Below are 6787 nucleotides of genomic sequence, written 5' to 3' on the forward strand. Positions count from 1 at the left end.
ATTCATACAATAGAATATTACTCAGCATTAAAATTTAATTTACCATGGATAAATACAACAAAATATACAAATTTCCAAAACATTATGCTTAGGACAAGAAAAGGCGCTATGCTGTATGATTCTATTTTCCTGAAGTTTGAAAATAGGCAAGACTTATCTATCATGAGAGATAGTGGTTCTGATAGTTATGCCGACAAATGGTTGTAAACATTTGTTAAAACTCAACTATATACTTAAATTTTTAATTATGTAAATTATACCCAACATTGTTGATCAAAAATACATACTGTAAAAACTTGTAATGAATGTTCATAGCAGCATTATTCATTATAACCAAAAAGTGGAAACAACCCAAATGTCGTGCATCAATTGATGAGTAGGTAAATAAATTGTGGTTTAGCTATATGTGTTAAGTCTTTTGTGGCTATCGATGTGATTTTTGGAGTAGTGTGGGGGTCTGGAGCCAACAGCCAAGAAAGAATTCTAGAGACATCTTTGGTCCAAAAGGTGGTTTTATTAAATCATGGGGACAGGACCATGGGCAGAAAGAGCTGCTGCCGACTCGGGATTGTGAGGAGTTATTGATTATATACTTTGGGGTTGGGGAAAAGTAAAGATAAGGGAAGTTCCAAAAGGACTTTCATATGCTCAAGAAGACTCACAGGTTCCTGGAGACCTTGGTATTGTCAAACTTACGTTGTTTTTCCCTCCAGCAAAGCATTAACATTAAAACAGTTGGGAGTTTCCCGGAAGAATGTTAAACTCTGCCTATCTCAAGTATTTGTCAATGGGGTGCAGGTTATAAGAACATTTAATTTTATCTACAGTTCCTTCTGCCTGTTTTCCACATCAGCTACCATGATAGAATCATATGGGCTGGATGGCATTTCATTTTCTCATAGTTTTGGTGGCTGGAAGTCCAAGATCAAGGTGTCAAGGTGTCAAGTTCAAGATCAAGGTTTTATTTCTCCTGAAATTTCTCTCCATGGCTTGCAGATTTCTATCTGCCTTCTCACTGTGTCCTCATATAGTCTTTTCTCTTGTACATGTACCTCCCTGGTGTCTCTTCTTTTTGGAAGAACAGTAGTCATAATGGACTAGGGCCCCACCCTTATGAATTCATTTAACCTTTATTACCTCTTTAGAGTCCCTATTTCCATATATAGTCATATTGGGAGTTAAGGCTTCACCATATGAATTTGTGAATGTTAGGGGAACAATTTAGTCCATAATGGTTTTTTTATAGTTTTCACTTCTGTCCTTATTTATGTTTTCCTTAAATCCTGACAACATTTATAATACCTCTTTTAAAAACAGACTTTAAATGTCATTTACTAGCTGTGGCTAGCAGAGTGGCGCAGCGGAAGCGTGTTGGGCCCATAAATGTCATTTACTTCTATCATGTATGTCATATAAAGTTCTGTTTCTCCTGACTAATTTTTCTCCTGTGTATAGGTCACATTTTCTTGATTTTTCAACATCTATGGGATTTTTTTTTTAAAGTTCACCCATGTGAAGTGACAATTCACTGGATTTTAGTATATTCACAAAGTTTGTACAACCATCACCAAATCTAATTTTAGAACATTTTCATTCACCTAAAAGGAAATCCCATACCATTAGCAGTCACTTTCCATTCCTTTCATACCCCCAGCCCTAGGCAGCCACTAATCTACTTACTAGCTCTAGTAAGAGAATGAATTTGCCTATTCTCACCATTGTCTAGTAATTTTGTTTGGATGCTTGTCATTATGACTGTTACATTGCTGATTTTATGGATTTTGGTGTGTTCCTTTAAAAATGTTGAGTTTTGGGCAGTAGTGTGGCCGAGTAGTCTAAGGCACTGGATTTTGGGGAAAAGAATTTGAGTTTTATTCTGGTAGGCTGTTTAGTATGAATTAGAATGGTCCTTTCAAGGCTTGTCATTAAGCTTTGTGATGATGGCTCTAGAGTAGCCTTTTCTGTAGGTCTCACGTAGTCCTACTGAATGCATCAGGTCAATAAAGTCTCTCAACATCAGTCTCCCAACAAGATCTCCTAACACCAAGGTCTCTCTGATGGTTGTTTAGCTTACAGTTCTCCAGTAGGTTTTCTTTGCTTAGCCTCAAGGGGTCTCATCCTACCTTTGCACAGCATTGTATTTGGCCAAAGACATAAGGAAACTCCTATGCAGATTTCTGGATCTCATTCTCTGCATAGTTCCCATCTCTCTGATATTCTGCTCTATAACTTTTAGCTGCCTCAGTTTCTACAGGCTTTGACTTTTTTCTTCTCAGCGCATCAACTCTTCCATGCCTTACTTGGGATCCTCCTTTTTTTTTTTTTTAAGATTTTATTTATTTGAGGGGTGCCTGGGTGGCTCAGTCAGTTAAGCATCTGCCTTCGATTCAGGTCATGATCCCAGAGTCCTGGGATCAAGCCCCACATCAGGCTCTCTGCTCAGTGGGGAACCTGCTTGTCTCTATCCCTCTGCCTGCCACTCCTTCTGTTTGTGCAAATTAAATAAATAAATAAATAAATAAATAAATAAAATCTTTTAAAAAAAGATTTTATTTATTTGAGAGAGAGAGAGAACATGAGCAGAAGGGAGGGTCAGAAGGAGAGGGAGAAGCAGACTCCCTGCTGAGTAGGGAGCCCAACATGGGGTTTGATCCCAGGACCCTGAGATCATGACCTGAGCTGAAGGCAGATGCTTAATGGACTGAGCCCCCAGGCACCACTCCTTTTTTCAAAGATTTATCTATTTATTTGAGAGAGAGGGAGAGTGCATGCAAGCAGGGGAGGGGAGAAACAGAGGGAAAAGGAGAGAATCTTGAGCAGACTCCATGCAGAGCATGGAGCCTGATGTGGGGCTCGATCCCATGACCCTGAGATCATGAACTGAGTGGAAACCAAGAGTCCAATGCTTAACCAACTGAGCCACCCAGGCACCCTGGAATCCTCCTCCCTATGCTGATATTTGGTAAATGCTACCAGGAAGAAAGCTAGGGAAATTGTAGGGCTCACTTCATTTGTTCCCCCTTCTCTCAATAATCACTGTCCTGTGCTGCCTGTGGTACAATGACAAAAATAACTATTTCACATTGTTGTAGTTATCTAGTTGTGTATGACAGGAGGTTTAGTCTGATACCAGTTACTCTGTCATGGCTAGATGTGTGTATTATTTTTTGACTGGTTCCTTTTTGCCCAATATTATGTTTATAAGATTCATGCTTGTTTTTTGTTTTTTAAGATTTAAAAAAATATTTTATTTATTTATTTATTTTTAAGTATTCTCTACCTACAACGTGGGGCTCGAACTCACAACCCCGAGACCAAGAGTCACATGTTCTACTGACTAAGTTAGACAGGTACCCCTCATGCATGTTGAGTGAAATATTTAGCTCACTTTTTATTTCTGTATGTTAATCCATAACTGAATATACCACAATTTACTTGTACATTCTATTGTTGGACACTAGAGTAGTTTTCATTTTGGAGCTTTTTTTTTTTTTAAAGATTTTATTCATTTATTTGACAGAGAGAGACACAGCAAGAGAGGGGGAGTGGGAGAGGGAGAAGCAGTCTTCCTGCAGAGCAGGGAGCTGGATACAGGGCTTGATCCCAGGATTCTGGGATCATGACCTGAGCTGAAGGCAGACACTTAACCACTGAGCCACCCAGGTGCCCCCATTTTGGATCTATTTTAAATAATACTGCTATAAACATTCTTGTATCTGCCTTTTGGTATATGAATTCCTTTGGGTATGTATCTAGAAATGGAATTGCTGGATAGGCTATGCATAATAGTCAGTTTTACACATACTGCCAATTAGTTTTATGAAATAGTTGTACCTATTTTCATGCTCATGTGCAGTTGTATGTGAGTTCCAGTGACTCCATGTTTCAACACTTGATACTGTCAACTTTTTTTAAATGTTAGCTGTTCTGGTGGGTGTGTTTTAGCTTGTACTTTCTGGTTTCCAATGCAGTTGATCACCTTTTCATATGTTTATTGCCCTTTTGTATGTCTATTGGCCTATTGATATCTTCTGCCCATTTTTCTATTGGGTTGTCCAACTTTTTTCTTTTATTAATTAATCAGTTAATCAATTATTTTTTCATTCTAGATTTCAGTCCTTTGTCAGTTATATGTTTCCCACATATCTTATTCCACTCTGTGGCTTGCCTTTTTATCTTCTTAATAGTGTGTTTTGATGAACAGAAGTTCTTAATTTTAATGTAGTCCAATTTATCAATGTTTTCATTTTGATGTCTTCTATTTGAAATCTTTCCTACTTCAAGGTCATGAAAATATTCTTTTTCTTTTAATTTAGAAGGTTTATTACTTTACCTATCACATTTAGATCTGAAGCACACCTAGAAATAATTTTTGGATTAGTGTAAAGAATCAATATTCATTTCTTCTCCATATGGACATACAATTGACCAAATCCCATTTATTGCAAAGACTGTCCTTTTCTCACTGCTCTGCAGTGCATGTCATTAATCAAGTTTGCATGTTCATAAATATCCATTTCTGTTCTCTATTCTCCCCAATTGGTCTATTTATCTATTCTTGTGCCCATACCACACTCTTAGTTATTGTAGCTTTATAATAAGCATGTCATATAATGTGAGTCCTCCACCTCCATTCTTCAAGTTTAACTGGGCTATTCTAGACCATTTGCATTTTTTTAAAGATTTATTTATTTATAAATAAATAGAGAGAGAGAGGGAGAGAGAATCCTCAAGCAGGCTCTGCACTCAGTGGGGAGCCTTACAGGGGTCTCAATACCAGGACCCTGACATCATGACTGGCCGCTTGACCAACTGAGCCATCAAGGCGTCCCTAGACCATTTGCATTTTCATATAATATTTACAAAATTCTTCCTAATTTTTATAACAGTACTAGCTGGGATTGATTAGAATTACACTGACATCTTTATAATATTTAATCTTCTAATTCATGAATATGATAAAACCCTCTTTTAGATTTTCTTTAATTTTTCTCAATCATGTTTTACAGTTTTTATCTGGAGGGTTTTCATATGTTTTTCATTATATTTATTAGTAAGTATTTGATGTTTCTTGATGTTATCATAAATGGTATTTTTAATTTTTCCTTTATCGTTGCTGTCATATAAGAACACTATCATTTTTTTTGTATATTTATCTTTTTTTTAAAGATTTTATTTATTCATGAGAGACAGAGAGAGAGAGAGAGAGAGAGAGAGAGAGAGGCAGAGGGAGAAGCAGGCTCCCAAGGAGCAGGGAGCCCGATGCTGGACTTGATCCCAGGACTCTGGGATCATGCCCTAAGCCAAAGGCAGACGCTCAACCATCTGAGCCACCCAGGCACCCTATATTTATCTTTTTATTCTGCAAACTTACTAAACCCATTTTTAATTTTAGCAATTTGTCTCTAGATTCCTTTGATTTTCTGAATACACAATCATGTCTGTAAATAACTGTTTTACTTCTTTTTAATTCTTATGGCTTTTATTTTTTTCTTGCCATATTGTACTACCTAGGACCTCCAGTAGAATCTCAATACAAATAATGATGGAGATACATTTCTCATCTCTTGTTTCCAATACTAGAGGGAAATGTGTCAATATTTGCCCTGTTCCTAAATAATTCATGTATCAAAGAATAAATCACAATGAAAATTTAAATTTTATATCAAAAAAATAAAATGTTATATCAGAACACTAATGAAAGTGTGGCACATAAAACTAGCAGGATGTAGCTAAAGCCATACTTAGAAGAAATTGTATAGCCTTAAATGCATATATGCCAAAGGTTGGGGAGGGTGCTAAAAAAATCAATGAGCTAAGTGTCCATCTCAAAGTGTTAGGAAAAGAGCAAATTAAACCTGAAGATAGCAGAAAGAAGGAAATAATAATAATTGGAGCAGGAATTAAACAGAAAACAAATAATAGTATTATCCAAGGCAAATATTGGTTCTTTGAAAAGGCTATTAATATTAATAAAAACTCCTGACAAGGGGCACCTGGGTGTCTCAGTTGGTTGAACATCTGACTCTTGATCTCGCTCAGGTCTTGATCTCAGGGTCATGAGTTCAAGCCCTGTAGGTTCCATGCTGGGCATGGAGCCTACATAAAAAAAACAAAAAAGCAAAAAAAAAAAAAAAACCCTCATGACAAGACTAATAAAAGAGGATATTACAAATTCATGACACTAATTTGAAAATACATGAAATCCAGTTTGCTGTATGTATCAATAGTTCCTTTTTATTCTGAGTAGTATTTCACAGTATGCATATATCAGATTGTTTAACCATTTACCTCTTTAAGGAATCTGGGCTAATTCCAGTACGGGGCTATCCATGAATAAAGCTGCTATTAACATTAATGTACAGGTTTTTATGTGAACATATTTTTTTAAAGATTATTTATTTGACAGAGAGAGAGAGCGAGAGAGCGAGAGAGGGGACACAAGCAGGGGGAGGGGGAGTGGGAGAGGGAGAAGCAGGCTTCCTGCGGCGCAGGGAGCCCCATGCAAGGTTCGATCCCAGGACCCCGGGATCATGACCTGAGCTGAAGGCAGACGCTTAACAACTGAGTCCCCCAGGCGCCCCTGAACATACATTTAAATGCCCAGGAGAGCAATTGCTGGGTCATACGGTTTTGGCATATTTTTTGGTAGGAAAATGCCCAACTGTTTTCCAGAGTGGCTGTACCATTTTACATTCCCACCAGCAACAATTGAGAGATCTAATTTCTCCCACTTTCTTTTTTTTTTAAACTGAAATAGTTGACAATTTTATTTTCACATTTCACC

This window comes from Callorhinus ursinus, unplaced genomic scaffold, assembly GCF_003265705.2.
Source record: "Callorhinus ursinus isolate GAN/ISIS: 27379988/994484 unplaced genomic scaffold, GSC_fseal_2.0 scaffold1, whole genome shotgun sequence".
NCBI classification, from domain to species: Eukaryota; Metazoa; Chordata; class Mammalia; order Carnivora; family Otariidae; genus Callorhinus; species Callorhinus ursinus.